Source organism: Musca domestica, unplaced genomic scaffold (genome assembly GCF_030504385.1).
Source record: "Musca domestica strain aabys unplaced genomic scaffold, Musca_domestica.polishedcontigs.V.1.1 12, whole genome shotgun sequence".
Taxonomy (NCBI): Eukaryota; Metazoa; Arthropoda; class Insecta; order Diptera; family Muscidae; genus Musca; species Musca domestica.
The window spans coordinates 6,331,575-6,352,446 of NW_026712155.1; the positions used below are offsets into that span (position 1 = coordinate 6,331,575).

Consider the following 20,872-nt stretch of genomic DNA (forward strand, 5'->3'; position numbering starts at 1 on the left):
GAAGAGGAAATAACAACCACCAAAAACAAAAAATCCTTAGAAAATCACCCAAAACCAAAGGTATTTTTTTTTTCATCCTTTCTTCGATTGAACAATTGCATTGAACTTTTTTTCTGCTGTCATTGTCACTACATTGTTTCCAAAAGGGGAAGAGGGGAGAAAAAAAGGAAACTTGAAAATCAAGTTTTCACTGCTCTCGCATATATTGTGTTTCGAATATTTGCTATTATTGAAAAACATTGTTGCATTCTGAATACCAATACATTAACACAACACATCACATCACATTTGAGATCCTTATCATCGCTGCTGGATCTCTGACCTTTGGTATAAAACCCAAGGCTGCTGCGCAAACGCATTCAGTTTCATTTCAATCTTTGCAACAGCAGCAACAGTTCCCTCACTCAAAAACAAATCAAAACGATCGCCGTCGTTCCAACGGCATCGGTCGTGCGACAATGAATCTCATGGATTCTAAACGCGATGTGTTTAAACTAAAAAATTAATAACAATTTATGATTTATGGCAATTTTTTTTAATTATTACAAAATTCAAAACCAAACCAAAAAAAAATAAATAAAATGTGTTACAACAAGAAGAAATATATTTAAAAATGCAGCCTAAGTATACTACTCTACAGCCAACAATGTCAGATTGTTTTCAATTATTTTAACCAAAAAACAAAATCGTTATAAAAAAAAAAAACCAAGAACAAAAACACTTAACAAATGCAAATAATGACAATAGTTTTAAATCTGCAAAAGTGTGTTATTTTTAAATTGAAATTAACGATCAACGAAATCATCAACTACTGTGCTGAAAAATAATATTCAATTTTTTTCTTTCTTCCCATATTTTCAACAGGTAAGTTTCTTGAGAGAGTGTTGATTTTTATCAAATAAAAAAAAATTAATTAATATGATCGGACAAAAAATTATGTGGTGTTGAAAACATAAAACAAAAAAAAAATAAAATATTATTTTTGAGAGATTTTTACATTTTGTTGTTTAAAAAAAAAACAAATTTCCAATTCGAAGATGCTTCTCCACAAATCATCTAGACTATCTGGATTCGTAAAAAATATGTTGCGTCTGAAATCGAAAATTAAAAGTTTATATGATTTATATCGGGAATTAGGAATATTTCTTGTGTGCATGAAAAATTGAATCTTAATTTTTCATGCTACTCAAATTTCCAAAACTATAGTCGAAAATACTCAATAATAGACTTCAGTCACATTTCGATGGAATAATTTGTTAAATATGTAACCTCAATTTCGGTAGAAAATATTTTTAACGGAAATGAATCTGAGAAATTCGAAAAAAAGGAGTTGATGCCTTTTCAAAATTTTATAGAAAGTAAATACAAGAAGGAGCTAAAAACTTAAAATTGATTTTCTCAACAAGATATAATATCGAAATATGGGAGGAAGGGTGTCCCGGAAACGCTATGCCTTCGATATAATTTTGAACTTTTACTTCTAGTTGAGCCTTTTAGTCATAATCATTAAATTTATATATTCAGAATCATTATTTTCTGTCCATAAATAATTTAAATTCTTAAGAATAAAAATAATTAAATATGGAAGGGAGAGTGCCCCGGAATCTGCTAAAAAATGGTAGTTTAAAAACTAGAATTTAAATAAAGTGCTAACAATTAGATGATTTATAAAGATTATTAAATTTTTCTATTCAGAATCGTTAAATTCTATATACCAATTTCTAAGGATAACTTTTGAGGAATTTAGACTTTAGACAAAGACTACATCGTCGTATCAATATTTCACATTTGATGTACAATGAATTTAAAATCGGATAAGGGTATAAATGAGACCTATATCGAATTATGAAACGATATCGATAATTTTTGGCATAAATATTTCTAAGGTGTATCATATGTCATAATTTTAAGTGCATATTACTATAATATTAAATCCGATGTAACATATATATGGGAGATATAGCTATATCTGAACCGATTTTCATCGAATTTGACATAATTAATTCTGGTCTAATTCCATAACCCTTTTGCCTGGCCAAATTTAAAAATAAACTGGAAGTTTGTTTTTCTAGTAAAAAGAAACATCCTTGAGGACAATGTCCATATGGATTCAAGATTTGTTGCAATACACGTATAACGTTACCTCCAGAAATGCGGTATTTTGATAATTTGAGTCAAATTTTTTACCAGATTTTTTTATTCCCTCCTATGACAGGAAATAGATCATACAGCTCCACGTCTTCGTAAACCGCCTATTTAACAGTACCTTCTTATATTTGGTATTTTAATGATTTTTAGCCGCATTATTCAAGCCTTTTATTTCAAAGTTGGCATTTGATGTTTAATATAGGTAACACATTCTTTGACAGAAAATAATCAACAAATTACTATTTTTATAAAAAAAAAAATAACTTCTTTGGAAAAAATCTCGAAAAAGTCTATTTTAGGAGTTTTTAATATTTTTATGTCCATGTTTTTTTGCCCCATAAAATATTTTCTCTGTGAACAGATAGGTACACCAACGACAAAAAATACATATTTGTATCTGAAAATTTTAAATAAATTTTAAAATGCCCTGGTGGGTTCGGTTTTTTATGGGCTTATTTCAAAAGTTCTAAACAACTTAATTTTGAATTCGACTAAAATATTGTAGCTGAGTTTAAGTAAAATAGCTCATCTCGCGCAAATGTTGCAGACATTTATTTTAATTTTTTTCTCAAAGACAATAACCCTATATAGTTAACCCTTTATCGATAGTCGTTTCCAAGAAATATATTCTTTTCTCCAAAAAAAATAACAAAATTACGTATTTTCAGGAATAAAAAAATATATATTTGTGTTCAGGGGCATATCACATCAATATTTTTTAACATGTGGAGCTAAGTTCAGATATGATGACTATGGAATACATAATTCAGAAATAAATGAAGATAAAAATTGGGGATTTGGCCAAGCAAATTTAATTCTGGGCCATTATTCTTTGGAAGTTTAAGCCGCTTTAAATGGTAACCAATCGGTCTTCTGAATATCGTAGTTCAAATTGAGCTGAATTATTAATGTTACCTGAATCGAGTACAATTTGTCAAAACACAGAGTACAAAATGTGGAAATGACATGAACAAATTAAAATCTTCTATTCTGCCAAAGTTATGCTATTAGGAAAATGTGAAATGCCACAACCTTGGCCTATATTAACAATTATTTCAAATAATTCTTCAAAGTGTATTTTTAAAAGCGGCCATAACTCTTTTGCAGTTGAAAAATTTCAAATTCTTAGCTAAAAAAGTCCTCTAAATTTGGCACTATTTGAATAACATGTCCCATTAAGACATTGCTAATACAGCTTCCGAATAAGGACTGATGAAAAATATTCCCTAGAAAAATTATCAGAAGATATCGAGTTTCATGCATGCATTCAATATAAATCTATATGATGACTAAATTGATTTCCCCTTTTTATCCATTTATTATAAACCTCTATTGGATATTTTTACGAAAGGCCACAGACCTTTAATGCGGAAGTCTATTTAAATTTAAAGACAAAAATAATATTCCGCAATAATAAGGTAGACGTTATGATTTGAATTTTTTACAGTGCTGGAAAAATAATTCACAAAAAAATTGGAAAAAAAAATATAATCATTTCCAACCTTCAAAATTTATTTACAAATACGAAAACAATTTACCAAATATCCCCCAATTTTTTCAATTTCACAAAAAATCCTCTTTCTTTCAGGATGGATGCCAAAAATCAGCTCACACATACGTAACTTACTCTGGAGACACACACACACACAGGAAACCCCATACAACGAAACAAACAACGAAATGAAGCTCAAAAACAAACAAAAATGTAAACCAAAAACTAAGCAAGAAAATTCAAAATTTCTAAAACACAAAAATGTGATAAAAATCTTATAATTTCTACAAAAAAAAAATCCAAAAAAGCAAACAATCAAGATAAATTCATAAGTTTAAGAAACATCAAAAACAGTGAAATGTATGTCAAAATCATATAACTGGAAACTCAGTACAAAAAAAAAAACACAAAACATACTTCTCTTCCAAAGAAAACAAAAAAACGCCATTTTGTAAGAAACTCATACAAAACCAGAATAGTTCTGAAAATAACTCAAGGCAATAAAACTCAAGGCCAGAAAAACAAACAGACTCAAGAAATCAAGAAAGCTAAGCTAATTTCTAAATAAGAGCAAAAACAAAAACTCAGGCAAATTCATAAAAAAAAAATCTCAAATTACACATGCAGAGCAGCAGCAGAGCAAAGGAGACACAGCAGCTAAACTTTCCCCTTTACATTTATGAAAATAAAAAAGAAAAACAAATTACATTTTATCTAGCAACCCCCCGATTTTAGGAGAAATAATATCTAAGCCATGGAGAATATTATGCGGCGAATTCACACACAAGGATAATTTTCCCTTCAATTGCAGCAGGAGATGCTGTTATCCAAAACAATCTACATCTAAAGCTAAACACCCCTCGAAACAAGAAGCAAAGGAGATGCAGCAGCAGAAGATAAATTAGCATCACAAAAAGCAACTCAACAAATTTTTCTCTCCCTCTCTCTCTCTGAGTTAAGCAAAAACGACTCAACTCATTTAAACAACCACCCCACCAAACAAAGTTCAGCAGCAACATTATCATGAAATATATTTCAACTGAATGTTAATAGAAACTTGAAAACAATTATCAACATCATCATCAGCGGCAGCCTAACGGCATAACAAACCGGACCATCCAAGCCAAAGCCAAGCAACCCCAAACCCCTTTAAACGAAAGCGAAATATCCTATCGAAGAATTGTGTTTCTTACAACGAGCAAATGAATTCATAATGATGCTCTTTGGCTTTTGAGAATCTAAGGAGCGGAAAAGGAGTGTGGCAGGGATGTGGATGGACGGACGGACAGCTTGCTTGCCCGGCCAACTGGTGGATGAATACTAAATTAGTATGACGCCAAACAAAAACGGGTAAATTTTTTTCTTTCAAAAATCTTTTGTTTTTTGGTTGGTATTCGTTCTTTTTTTCGTATTTATTTATTTTGTTTTTCTTGTTCTTCTTTCCTGCTCATCAATTGAAATTTGAAAATTATGTTCTGAAGTATAAGGATTAAGACGTATTTCTAGGTGGTGCCTTTACTTTTACTTTTGCCTTTTTAGTTGTTAAACAGCCAAGGGTTTTAATTACAAGGGTTAACTGTTAAAAGAATTGCCAAATAAAAAGAAACGTCTATTTGAGTTTAATGTTAATTAAAAAATATATATTTGCTAATGGGGTAGAAGAGCTTAAGATGATACAAAACAAAAGAAAACAAAATGGAGAGCTGAAATTTACTAAATATTAAAATATAAAAGTCTGTTGAAATACAAATTACGAATTTAATGAGGATTATTAGTATTAGTATTGGTCAAGTTAAAACAAATTAATATCGAAAACATCTCAAGTGACTCTACGAATTTTAAATGATGAGATGAATGTTTCCCTATCTCGAATGAAAGCATTTGTTGCCATTTGAAATATAAGAATAGCAATTTCAGATTTCTCAAAGGACTTCACAGCTTGTGAAGGATGAGATGAATTGAAAATATATTAAAATGTTTTTTTTTTTTTTTGATTTGTTGTATATGATCTTTTAATAACTTTATTTTGGCTTGAGGTCGAAGACAGTCGAAATATTGGAAAATAAAAATAGAAATTATGAAAATAAAACACGAACATTTCAATTGACCTCAAGTCAAAATAAAGTCATTAAGAATATATTAAAAATATTAAATATTATAAAAATATACGAAACACACATTCCAAGATTGAACTTTCAATTAAGAAAAAATTACTTCAAGCCAAGAAAATTTGAAAATTTCTGAATGACATATAATAGCTGGAAAAAATACCTAAAAAGTTATTCGCAATCGAAAGCTGAATAATAATAACAATTGAATTCTGAATAAGATTTTCAAGAAATTCTCCACATGATAGCAGTTCGATAAAAAGACTAAAAGTATTTTTCTCAAACGAAAATAAGAAAGAAGTAACAGTTGTTCATTAGCTTTTTTTTTTTTGAAGACAATTTTCAATTTCCAAAAAATATCCCAATGATTTTTTACAATTTTCAAGCAAAATGCAATTTCTCTATCTAGGAAATAATATTGCACAAAAATATAGAAATCTAAAATTCAATCAATAACTTTCGAAAGTTGAATTAAATTGAAATTTGGGGTCCGTCCTAAACAATTTTAAATTTTTCAAAAAATTAATCGCTTAAACCAAAATTTCTCTATCTCAACAAATACAATTCGATTCCAAAAGAAAAAAAAAAAAAATAAAGTAAATAAATAAACAAACAAAAAATAAAAAATATTTTTCTCGAACGATAACTGGATAAAACCCAAATATGCAATTGCCTACTTCTGAAGATGATTTCAAAATTCTCAGAGAGACCAATAGACTTTCGACTTTTCCAATGAAATGAGTTTCTCTACCACGAAAATGATAACAAGAAAACATTATAAAATCAGACAGTCAATCAAAAACTTAAAATTTTATAAAATTTAATCGCAACCTTTCCTAAAAATTTTTGATTCAAAAAACATATTCGCGAAAAGCTATGTTTCCTCACAATTTGCTAAAATTATTGACAAATTCTATAAATGATATAATACTAAAAATTTTACTCCAAATGAAAAACAAATTTGCAATTTACTACTACGATTTTCTAATTCCCTAAAAATGTCAAGTGAATCCAATGAATTTCACTATCTCGAAAACAATATCAGCAAAAATATTAAAATTTTAATAATTTTGTTCATTGAGAAAAATTTTAATTTTCCAAAACCAAAAAACCCTTTAAAATTGTGTTTCTCTATCTTGAAAATACAATTGACAAAATTACTGACAGATTTGCTGCCAAAAAATCAACAAATAAAAAATAGCTGACAAATTCTTGCTTGGTCAATTCTTGACCCATTTCGCTTCTCCGTTCGACTAAAAAGAGAAAAAATACCCTTGTTCAAAAAAAAAATAAATAAATATTTATGTATGAAATGGTAAAATTTTAAGCAAAGTAAGAGTCGTCTGTCAATCATTAAAAATACCCCCCTGCCCCCTAAAAATACCCCACCAATGGTAGGGGTACATTTCCGAAGCCCATATTTTTGGATACTTTTCAAAATTAATTCTAAAAAAATAATAAATGGAAAAAGTAATGATGAGGAATTACTGTCAATATATGTAACCGTTACATTTAATATAAAAAGCATGGTTTGCATGCACAAACTTCACTTTACTCGACTATTCGAAATTTCGAACCCTAGTTTCTGGAAAAACGAAAAATCGGAAAATTTTTGTCATCAGTTGACCCAAATTACTCAAAAAAACTAATCTTTTTAAAAACAATAACAATATTTAAATCTCGAAACGAAATGGGTTAAAGAGATTTTTATAATTCATAAAAAAACTTAGCTTAAAAATGTTTTTTAAATTTAGAAAAATGTTAAAAAAAATTGGAATACATTTGTTTCTACTTGTTTCTCTATTGCTAAAACTATGATTTTTCTGTATCTGGTTATATATTTTTGAATACGACATGAATAGTACAGCAAACGAAAATTAATAATTCATATATTAATAATAAATGAGAAATATTTTTTTTTTAAATAAAAACAATGGGCTTAAGACTGACTAGTTTGAAAGAAAACTTAAAATTGTTTCTGTATTTCAAAAAACGAAAAAAAAAACTTCTTTCTATTAAAAAAATATATATACTAAAACTGCCTGAATACAATTTTCAAATTTCAAAAAATACTTCCTCGGAAACACGGTTAACAAAAAAATAAAAAAAAAGCAAAATTCCAATGAAAAAATGTATTCATTTAATTTTTTTTATTGTCAATAGGAAAAAAACAATTAAAAATATAACTAAAATAAATGAAATTAAATAAAATAAATTTTATGTAACTAAAATTAATTCAATATAACAAACGCCTTATGTTCTTTGAAATACAAAAACGTGAAATTTTCAATATCGATATAAAAAAGCCTTTGAGAACTTGTTTCTCTATCTCGAACGATATTTTTTGTTTTTGAGTCCCTCAAATGACTTAACAGCTTTTGAACGATGAGGTAGACAGATGAAATATAATAGATTGGGTCTGAAAAATGAAAAAAATATTCTTATATTTGACAGTGCAAATAATTGTACAAACTTAAAACTTCATTGTTTCTATAACTCGAAACTCCCAAAAATAAAGTGGAATAGAACAAATATTGGAAAAGTTCTCAAAACAAAGTAGATATTTAATTGAATTAAGATTTATTTACTTAAATATTCTTCGAGATATGGAAACAAGAAAACGTTTGGATTTCGCAATTTTAGACAATCTGCATTCGAAATCCCTCTTCAATGGAAACATAAGTCACCTTAAAAATTGCAGATTATTGTCTCTATTCAATAGGGATTTCAATTTGTGAGATACATAATTAGACTCCTCTTTCATAATTTCCTTTGAGTTACAGAAATGGGAAAAAAAATAATTTTAAATGTGACAAATATTTTCATAGTTTCAATATTTTAAAAAATAAAGGATAAACAATCTGATAATTTTAATAAAATTGTATTAAAAGTTTTTCAAGATACAGAAACAAAACGAAAGACCCGGTTTTAGAGAACATGTTAAATAATTGACTTCATATAAAACATATCTTATATCAAGAATCGAGAAAATGATAATAATAAAATAATTAAAATTTAAATTTTGTTTGAGATACAGAAACGCATCTCTTTTTCTATACTTAAGAAAAAAATATTTTTTCATTGAAAATTCTCCTCAAAAGTAAATACAACAATTGTATAACTTTGTGAAATGAACCAAAGGGTTTTTTAAACAATGAAATGACACAGCTTTTCATTTGAGGAATAAACTTAAATCAAAAAAAAAATCCTATGATTTCTCATAGAATTTTATTTCTGTAGTAAATTTATTTGAACAGTGAATTTTATTTAAATTCCGATTTCAGGATTAATTTGTGTGAGTTCGAAATTCATTTATAGTAATATATGAAAATGAAACGAATTTCGAATTAACACAAATATTGTCATGAAGTCGGAATTTAAAAATACTGAAACAAAATTCTAAGGAGTATGAATCCATTTCTTTGAGAAATCGTGGCCTTTTCGATTTAAGTTTATTCCTAGAACAAGTTTTATTTGCCGTCAATTAAAAAAAAAGTAACAGTCATGTAAATGGTGAATAATTTAAAAATTAAATTTCTGTGCTTTTCTTCGAGATACAGAAACATTAGAATGCATGACACTATATGGAATTTTCAAATAATCTAATTAAAATTTAATAATTGAAACGTTCGCTAGCTCTCCATAATCTTGCTAACTCTTTTCTAAATAAACATATGTATTTTTAAATTAAAATTTCAATAGACGTATTTTAATATTTTGAATAACTTAGTTGTTAATAATTTACATACATTCTTTTAATTCCAAAAAAAAAATCTTTGATAATAATAATTACCTTAAAAGTTACCACACGAGGCCTTAATTACATTTAAAATAATTAGCTGAAATATTTCAAAAATTCTCTTAAATTAATCTTCTACCGTAATTTAAATGAGAATATATTAAAAATAAAACCATATAATCTATAGTGTCCTTAGTAATAAAATTAATAGAATACTATAATGAATAGAATACAATAATGTAAATTTAAAAAAAAATATGTACCTTCCATAGTATGTTGGAGGGTATAAAAATTAATAACATGTTTTTACAGTTGGTTTTTTAATAAATAGTAAGAGTTCCGAAATTATATATATATATATTTTTTTTTTTTTTTTTTTTTTGAAAAATGGAATTCTTATTCCAGTTTCTTATTCAAAATATTAGATTATCGAAAAAAGTGATATAAATCTAGAACCTATACTTCCTTGTCAGATCTTAGTCGTATACTATAAACCACAATAAAAATATTTCCAAATGATTTTTTTCCCAACCTGGCAAAAATATGCTCCTTATTGATCTATTCACTCCCCAAAGACCACTAAACGTTCTAAAAACTCAATGTTCCTTTAATTTTTTTAAATAAATTTAATATCTCGCTACTAAAATTGAAAGTCAATAATTCATAAATCCATTCAATAAATTGAAATTATTGCAATTTTACAATTTAAAACACCATTTTCAATATGTCAACATTTCCTTTTCAAAATATATCCAAGTTCAAAAAACAAACTGGTTTCTTAAATAACCCTTAAACATCTTTCTGTTATATACCTACAATAAAAAAACCCACCCCTTTTTCGTTAACAAAAGGACGCAATCTAGAAAAATGGCGTCCTTAGGGAAAATGTTTGAAATAATTCCAACTTGAAAGCATCGCAGGAAAAAACATCTCATAGGAGTATTTTCTAATAAGAAAGTCAGCAAAATAATATGTTACTCTTCAAAATATGTTAAATTTATCACCTTGTATTTCGTGCAGCAAATGAAAAATAAATTAGAACAAAAATTTTCGTTTTTCCGTTATGTATTGGATTATTTAAATTTAAAAAGAATATTAAGAAATATGTTGAACTATATTTCCCAAAAACATGATTTATACATGTTCATAAAATAGACAAACAAAGCCATTTCATTTCTATAAATGTTGATGTTTCTCAAATGTAATAGAAATCTCTAAACAAAGATGTCAGCCGATATGTCATCATCATCATCAAAAAAATTCCACATAAAATTCAAAATTTTTATCAGCACACAAATCTACATCGATTTAATGATGTCAGAACAATTTGTATTGTGTCTAGAATGATTGGTATTGAAAATGAGATATATCTGTCCACATTTTTTCATGGATTTGCCTAAAAATTGGTATTTATAGGTCATAATGAGTTCCCGCAGCGGCGGCAAAACATTGAATATTTAGATCCAAATTTAATGTTTTTTTAATTGTTTTAAAACAAAATTTGTGCAAATCTTCAAAGCATATCCATACAAGCCCGATTTAAATAATTTATATTTGTATAAAAATTTAATTCTTGCAGCTGCAGGATTTTTTTTACAGTTTTAGATTTATTAAAAAAAAATATCTTTGATATTTCGGAAAAAAAATCTAATACATACCCTTATGTCTCGTCAAATCCATACACTTTCCTGAAAAGAAAAAGAAATATAGATGCTGTTAAATTATTTCATAAAATTAGGTTTTTAAATTTTTTTCGTAATTCTAAAATATTAACGTTTAACAATTCTCTGCGATGACTTAGCACTTTATGGGTGTCTTAATGAGTATAGAAATTTATTGTAGAAATGAAATGATCAATTTACAATTAAAATGCCATACAACCATTCTAATAACAAATATACATTTTGGTAAAGGTCTGTGAATCATATTTTATTTCATTACATTTTAAGCCACTTTCAATAACAATTATTGTTATTTTGAACCATAATATTAAATAAAGTAAATTACTATCCCTGTCGGTTATATTTAATATACATGAAAATGAAATGTTTCATGAGAAATTCCAAACGAGTGTTTTATGTTTTATGTACAGAAACGAATGTTTTATGTACAGATTCTCGTCAAAAAAACACAAACCAGCTCCTACAAAATATTTGAATAACGGGCAAAACTTATATTCCCAAGAAATATATTTCATTCGTAGTTTTTTTATATTTTATTTCTAATTTTTAAACATTTTTATATTTTTTAATCACAACACCCTATTTTTAAGATTTTTTTTTTTTTTATTTTTTTATCATTTTCAATTTCTTTACAAATACATACACTAATATATTTCTCTTTCTCTTTCTTTTTAGCAGGTACATTGAAGGATACAGAACGAAAACAAAACCCTACATTTAATCTAAAAATTTTAAATTTGGCAAGAATTTGTGATATTTTGGCAATAGAGTTTATTGGGTAAATAACAAAGCACAAAAAAAATAATTATAGTAATATCTTTTGAAATATTGGAAATAATTAGAAAACAAACATATCTAAGCAAAAAAACCAATTGTATGAAAAAATACAAAAATTCAAAATCATTGTTTTTACACATATACAATTTTTTCATATATTACATAAATATCAAATTCAATATATGCATATGTGAGGGTTGTGGTTGTGGGATTTAATTCGAATAGCTTGGGTACAAATCCAACTAAAAATAATACTTTTCTGCTGACAATCTAAAACAAGGGATTATTTCTTTTGGGAGTGGAAAATGTTTCAAATTTTTTTCGTTGAGCACTTGTGCTGCTTAAAAATTTCTAGATTTTAAGCTCAAAGTCAACACTACTAATTTTATTAATATGAAGTATATAATTGACATATATATTAGCCAATATAAAAATTTGTCCAGAGAATTGAATCTGTCCCCTATTTCTTATCAAATGTTAAATTTTGAAACTCATAGACAATAAAATGCTGTAGAGGTCCATTGGTCAAAATATAAATATATTTACAATAAAATCCCTTTCCGTCCATTTAAAATAAAATTTACGATTCAAGCATACAAACAAAAACCTTTTAAATTTTGGTTATTTTTAAAATAACGCAAAATTTTATAAGGCATTATAGACAACGAAATCTGGCATTGGAACAAATTTAAATATTATTTCGTTATAACCATCCTAGTGTGACCTATAAAATAAAACTTGACTGAAAAGTTCAAAATACTTTTTAAAACATTTTTTTTTTCTTTTTAATTTGAAAAAAATCAATATTCGACAGTGATCTATAAAAAACTTGACTGAAATAGTAAAAATAGTATTTAAAATTCATTTTTTTTTATTTGAAAATATTCCATATTCGACTTCAATATTTTTGGATTTGAGAGACTTTTTTGATCTAGCTATCGGTGTTTATCCGTCCATACTTATATAAAACGTTTGTATTGAAATCATTACGAAATTCTGCACCGAGATAAAATGAAGGTTATTGGTAAAAGTGGAGGCTTCTTCTCGAAAATTGCACCTTTTACTAACAATAAACTTAAGTTTCGACTCATTCAAAACCAAATGAATAATTTAATTTTTAATATTTCAACTTTGAGATTTTGATTCAACCACCAAACCCCAAAATTAAAAAAAATGTATCATAGTCCTGAAAATATTCTGTTTTTCGAAGCCTGATCCTCCATTATCAAATAAAAAAATCCAAAAGGCTAATCAAATTAAAGACAAATCCAATTTGAGCTAAATTTCAAAACTATAAAAATAAACAAGAATATGGGAAGATACATTACTATGGATAATTTCAAAAAAAACTTTATTGTAAAATAAAAAAAATACTTCAGTTAAAACTATAATGATAGCCTTTCAAACTCGTAGCAAACAGTTATCAGGATTATAATGTCAAATCTACCCAAAAATAAAAATAATCTGAAAACCATATTCAACTGATAACATCCAAAGATGTGCTTTTTGGAATTCAAAGAAACTAACATTTTTTCCGAAACTTTTAAATTTTATTTACGAGTTAATTAAAAACATGATGTCTTTTACGATACGTGTTGGAGTTCTTTTATCAATATCTCATAGGCATCTTATAAAAATGTTTCGAAGTATTATTCAAATCTCTATTTTTTGAAATTTTAAAAAATCATTTATTTTAAACACAAAGTTTCAAATGTTTATTAAGAATTTATTCTAAAATATTAATCTGAGTCGTCTGTATCCCTCTTTCATGCAAAAAATCCAAATTTCTTATGAGTATTAAAATTTTGCACAAATCCGTATCGCAAAATTGTATTCTTCAACATGAAATTGAAACTTAAATTAATATTTTTCAAAACCTATTATTTCCCCTGTCAGCCAAATTTAAACGACTTAATTTTGGTCCAAGACCCTAAAAGGCCTTTACTAACTAGATATTAATATTATTATTATTATTTTTTTTTTTCAAAAAAAACTTGAGGATGACGAAATACAAATTTCAAGCTTGAAAAAATATTTGAAAACATTAAAAAATATTTAAATTAGTTCCAAATTGAATTAACAAAAGCAACCTTTCTAAACAGCTTAACATTTCAATTTGACCATAGAATATAATTTTATTGAATTTACCTGAATTATTTTTAATATTTTGACCAATTTTAATAAAAAGTAAAAAAATTACCAATTTTTAAATAAATTTTAAATAAAAAATATAAATTTCAACATCAATCCACGCGAAAATTCATTTTCTATATTCAAAAATTGAGCTTTAGTTTAACAATTTTAGATACAAATAGTTTTGTTCAGAATCAAGACCAAATTAAATTAACTCCTTACATGATGCCAATTATGACAAAATTTGTTTAACGTTTTTATACAATTAAGAAAACTGTCAGAAAAATATAAATCATTGCCGAGTTAACTAGGGGTATATATTTCGCCCACTAAATCGCAATTTAGAGAAAACCAAATTTATGATAAATATAGCAACTATGTTTTTTTAAATTTGGAATTAATTAAAAAAATATATATATTAATGCCAATATTACTTTTTATCCCAACTACTTGAGATAAACTTAAAAAAAAATACAATTTTGAAAATGAACACCAAAATAATATTGCTCAGCCATCTACGGAAATCTTGTTTTTCGACCTCAAATCAGTAAATTAAGCCTGGAGCTTTATATGAAAATATTACAAAATGTATTTATTGAAAACGATATGGCAACATTAAGACTGAACTATACATAAAATGTCCGCAAATTACCCAAAATTCAAAATTTCATTTTTAATAATTCAGAAAACAATCATATGCAAAATAAAGATTGTCCTCAAATTAAATATTGCCTTTGCGTGAGATTCCTCAAAAAAAAAAAATATTTTTCCATAGAGAAATCTATACCAAATTCGAAATCAACATACAATACATTTAAAAATATGAAGAAATATAAAAAATTAAACAAAAACTGCTATTTTCCAAAACTTACTCCCCAAGACAACGCCATCCTTTCCCTTGGTTTGCAATATTTCTTATTTTACAACGCACATAAAATGCCATAATTATGCGACACAAACAACAAGATTTGTAAAGACATTTCTCAAACGCCATTCAGACACTAGAAAACTGCCAGCAACAACAAAACAAGACATCCAACAAAGAGTCACAAAGTAATAAAACTGACTGCTCAACTGGATTTAAGATAAATTATAACATTAAATTAAACATTCGAGCAAAATACCAAAAAAAGTCTAACTTAACGGAAGTCATAATGCGCCATTATAATGGCGTATACGACGACGTAGAAGAAGAAGATTTAGAACAAGAAACCAAAACTGAAAAACAAAACAGCCGCCAATTTGTGAAGCAGGCTCTCCTTCCATTAACTACAAAATAGACAAGGCTTGAAGAAAAATGTACTTCCATATCGTCGTGGCAAAACGCAGATGAAGAGCAATAAGACCGAGTAATAAGTTTTACAGCAAATGTTGGCAAAATTACAAATTATGACTGCCCATGAATTATGGGATATCTTGGAGTTGAAATTATGGCTAAGCAGAGAGGCATTTTAAAATTATTTAAAAATTTTAAATTTTTAATGAAATAAATTTAGTAATTCCAAATAAATCAAAATTTCTAACCTATATTTAAACAAGATTTTGAAAGTAATTCATACAAAATATCGAAATTCGAAAATACTTTTAAATACATCCAAAAATACTATTTTGAATTTAACCTTGGAAAATTTTTATTCGAGCACCTTTTCGATAAAAATGCCCTATTAAACCAATCATACCAATTTTTTTTTTTTTGAAACCAAAATTTTTTTTCAAAATCATAAATCCCATAAAAACAATGCCTTCCAATGTCCTGGGTTCGATAAACAAATTAAATTTTCCAAAAATTCGGAAAATAAAAAAATATATTTACCAAATAAAATAAATTCATAGTCTTTAGCCTAAAAGATATCTCTTATTTAATAAAATGGAAAAAAACATCATATGACCCTTACATTTACAAAATTACATTACAAAATTTAGAATTTGAAGTCAAACCCAAAATATTTGTTCCATTTCCATTCTAAGAACCATTGGTCATTGTTTCAAACCTGAACCACAAAAGCAATACTACTAATTTTTCCTAAGCTCAAAATAAATTCCAGTTAAAAAATATAAAAATTAATAAAATCCTAAAAAAACTCAAAAAATCAAACAGGGTATTATTGACCAGAAATCAAAAGGAAAAAAAAATTTCTCGAACAATCGACTATTCTTCTCGATTTCTATTCGCAATTCCGTTTTTTTTTTTTTGAAAACTAAGGAATATGGCCGCCTCATATCAAAAAAGGAACCCCCAAAGACCAGCCTTCCATACACGAGAACTGGATAAAAATTTTCAAAATTTTCCGTTTTTTTAAATCTAAGAAACATTGGCCTGATATCAAAACAGGATTTCAAAAATTCCACATCTTTCCAAAAAAAGAGAACTGAATATAATTTTTTTAATTATCACCTAAAATGAAAAACAACTACATTTTTAAAAAAAATATGTTTTGCACCAGGTGGGTAAAACAGAACCAAGGCAGAAGTAACCAAACATTTTAACAGCAAACTGGGACTAAATTCCAAAATAATTCCAATGAGATCCTCATTTCAACTTGCTAAACGAAATCTATAAATGCAATGCAATTTAAATTCACATTTAAAATTTTCTGATATTTTAAGAACAAATCTGTCATTGTCGTATAAAACTTGAGCCAAATTCCAAAAATTATTAAAGAGAAAATATGACCCCAGAAATGACTTTCCGAAAAATCATTTTAAAAATACGTAACAATTAAAAAAAATATTTTCGAGAAAAAAGGAAAAATATGCATTCAAAATAAATATTAAAAAATCAACTTTCCACTTCAGAACTGGGAAAAAATAACACAAAAAGTACCAATGGCATTTAAATGACTTTTTGCAAATGACTATCCACTCCATATTTCACATCGCTAAATTTTCAAAATTAATAAAATGTTTACCATTTCTAAAAGTAGATTTCCAAAACCGTGAATTATTTCAAAAATTCTCGTTAAATTTTGAAAAGTTGCTTACAGAGATTATAAAAGCCAAAATTTCCAAATTTTAAATTCAACCTTGATATTTGAAATCCTAGAAATTGAAATAATTCAAAAATCCTCGTTAAACTGTGAAAAGTTGTTTACAAAAATTACAAAATCCAAAATGTCAAAAATTCAAATTCGAAATTTGAAATTCTACAAAACTTCGCCCAAAAAACCAAGTTTGAAATTTTCATCAACAGTTGATCATTAAATAACAAAAAGTTGCCCAGATAAAAATTATAAATTTTAACTTTTCCATATTCTTGAAATAAAAATGTTATATCTTAACCCAGATTTCTTTGGATATCAAATTATGAATAATAAATTATAAAAGAAAAAAAAAACATGTCAATTTTTTTTGGGAGATTCGTACTGATTTTTTAAACCTAAAAATAAAAACCAAATATTCCAAAATTGTATCTAAAATTTTTAATAAATTAATAGTCTTAAAAAAAAAAAAATAACTCCTGGGAAGAATATCCCAGACAAAAGGCAAGGGAACAGATGAGGATTGGTGGATCTTTCCGAAACCTTGGTATCTCTGCCATACGCCCTGGTAAAAATTACCTCTCCTGGGGAGAATATCCCAGACGAAAAGCAAGGGAACAGATGAGGAAGGATTGGTGGCTCTTTCCGAAGACTAGGTATTCCCTGCCTTATCCTCTGCTAAACATTACCACCTTTCACCTCTTATAAGCCAAGGTTGTTTTTATAAAACAACAATAATGGGATTAAACCTAAAAATTTTGCAACAACAAAATTAAAAAAAAAACAATCTTAAGAGAAAAAAATCAAATTTTAAAAATTTTCACAATTTACTCCTCGAAAAATAAAGAAAATACCTTCAAAATTATTGTCAAAATGATGAAGACAATGTTTAAATGTAATATCTACGTTATGACGTAAAATTCCATTTTGTAGGTTTCAGTTACAGAAAATGCAGACCTGGAAATGCGTATTTAAATTTTGCTACTTTTAATAACTGCTTCCCGACAGCTCACAAGTTCACGAACTATAATGTATGGAATTTCAAATAAAAAAATCAAAACTCCATTGACAACAAAATCCATTGCGCATAACTTCAAAACAAATTCAGAATTTGGTTCTTACTCAGCAAAATGTGAATCTGATACATTTGAGAAAAAAATCCAAATTTCAAGAAAAAATAAATAAATAAATCTGTTTCCAATAAAAATAAAACAAAAAAATATTTAAAATAGTTTTTTATTGTCCCACACAAAAAAATAAAAAAAGGAAAATCAAATAAATTAAAAAAAATCCAAATTTCAAAAAAATATATAATTAATAAATAAAACTGCTTCCGATAATACTAAAACTAAAAAAATATTTAAAATAGCTTTCATTGTCCCTCAAAAAACAAAAAAAATATATCAAAGAAAAAAACTCCAAAATCAACTAAAAATCTATATTTTAATGAAAATTGCCTCAAAGCTTATCCATATCATAATGATTAAATTAAAGAACAAAATTCAAACAACATTATAGCTCCTGGGAACTAAAAATTATAATAAAACAAACATTTATTTTTTTACCATCCCAAAACCTTTTCTATTCCACTACTTGAACTCTAAATCCCATTTGAATATGACATTGATAACTACAACCACTTAAAATAAACCAGCCAAAGTTTTCTTAAAATGTGGTCATCAATTTTAAATAAATCCCATACAAGAAAAACGGCATAATCTTAATCTCGCTCTGGACGACATGAAAAGAAAACCCAAACTCCCCTTGAATAGAAAACAAAATTAGACTTCCAACCAAAAAATGTCATGGGGGTAGTAACCCCCTTAAAATTAGAACTCATTCAACTGACAAAATTTGAAATATAATTGCTATCATCAATATAGACAGGATAGGACAGGACAGACAACCATGCCAGCCAGCCACCATCATATTTCATAGCTATTCATAACCAGAACATACACATACATGTATACCCACATAATTTGCTTGCAAAATGGTTATCTATAAGAAAACCATGTTTATAAGACATGAAAGAAGAAGGCCATAATCAACCAGCCAGCCTCCCAAATTAATTGAAGCATAAACCAATTGATGCTACTACTGCCATTGCCACCGTTTGAGTCAATAGCCAAAACAGTCACCACCACCACCATCATAACTTGGCTAAGATTTTCTTTTACTTTTCAAACCACAGCTAGTATGGGCCTTTTGCTTTCTTTCCTTCTTTCCCATGTTTTTGGCCATAGATTTTCCAAGTCTTTTGAGAAAAACTTTTAACTGTATTTACATTGCAAAACCTTGCCTATGACTTGCAAGACTTCCAGCTTCTTTGAAAAATATTAATATCTAACCATGACGAAAAAAAAACATATTAAATGTGATTATAAGAAATTTGCCTTTTATGAAACGGAAACCATTATGAGTACACTGAAAAAATGTTTTGGAAAAAATACAAATCAGAATAAATATAAATTTCTTATGGAAAACAAACGGAACCCAAAAAATACCATCTATTTCAAAGTGAAAGCCAAAGCCAAGAACTACCGTATATATTTCAAAGTTCAAAATTTTTGTCAAATAAAAAACAATTGAAATAAAAAACCAACAACGTTTAGTCACAAATAAGAATAGAAAATCGAAAAAAAAAAATAAATAAAATAAATTTCATTCATATTTTGAAATTTTTAAAAAATAATGAACGAATATTCGCTACAGATTTGAAATTTGGGAGTAGTTAAAAACTCATATTTTAAAAACTTTAACAAACTAAAGAAATAATTGCTATTGATTTGAAATTTAAGACACTCGCTGTGCAAATTCCAATCCTGATTTATCTAAAGAATTTAGAAAAAAATTTACAATATTTGAATATTTAGTTAAAGGAAAATTATTTTTAATATCAAAAAATATTGCAGAAATTGGAAATTATTTTACATTTTAACAAGCATTGCAACAAAAAAGCGAGCTTTCGAAATCCTATTTGAGACTGAATAAAATCACTTTACAAATTCCTATCCTGATTTATCTAAAGAATTTAGAAAACAAATTTATAATATTTTAATATTCAATTAAAAAATATTATTTTTAATAGGAAGCAATACAAAAAAATTTTTTGAAAAATTGGAAATTATGTTTATTTTTAACAAGCATTACAACAAAAAACGATATTTCGAAATCCTATTTGAGACTGAAAAAACTCACTGTGTCGAAATTTTTAATTAAAAAAATATTTTTAATACAAAGCCATACAAAAAAAAAATAAGAATATTGAAAAAAATTGAAAATTATGTTTAAACAAAAATTTATCGGGATCCTATTGGAGTTACATGAAAACAAATTTTTGTGACATTATTAATTCCATATTTTTAAAACTTCCAATATGCATTTACAATAAATAACTAAAGCATGAATTAAAATAAAAAATGTAAGACTACATCGAATCTGAAAAACCAACGACTACTTCCATTAAATGCTGGACTCAGTTCATTAGTATTTCAATCACGATTATCATTCATTATAAAAAAATTAATGAAAGAAAAAAACTGATTGGTGGCTCTTTCCGAAACCTAGGTATTCCCTGTCATTTTGTCCATTTTGCAACAACAAAATACTATGGTATCCCGAACAAAAAAGCCAACACTGTCCGAAAAATAAAATATATAAATTAAATTTCGTTCCCTTTTCAAGTCAATAAAGAAGAAGAAGAAGAAGCCGAAGCCCCGGAATAGCCCAAATTAAACCAAAAATATTATCTTCTCGTTCTAAATCACTTCAAAATCCGAATTTATTTATTTTAAATCGGATTTAGTGAAATT

General features: G+C 26.7%; 1 long non-coding RNA gene across 1 annotated transcript; it reads left to right on the forward strand.

The window, feature by feature from the left end:
* The first annotated feature begins 364 nt into the window (after positions 1 to 364).
* LOC131800628 (uncharacterized) lies at positions 365 to 12,563 on the forward strand. The gene is made up of 3 exons (XR_009341474.1): positions 365 to 864; positions 3,737 to 4,990; positions 11,845 to 12,563. It is a non-coding gene; the product is annotated as an uncharacterized LOC131800628 (long non-coding RNA).
* Positions 12,564 to 20,872: the final 8,309 nt, after the last annotated feature.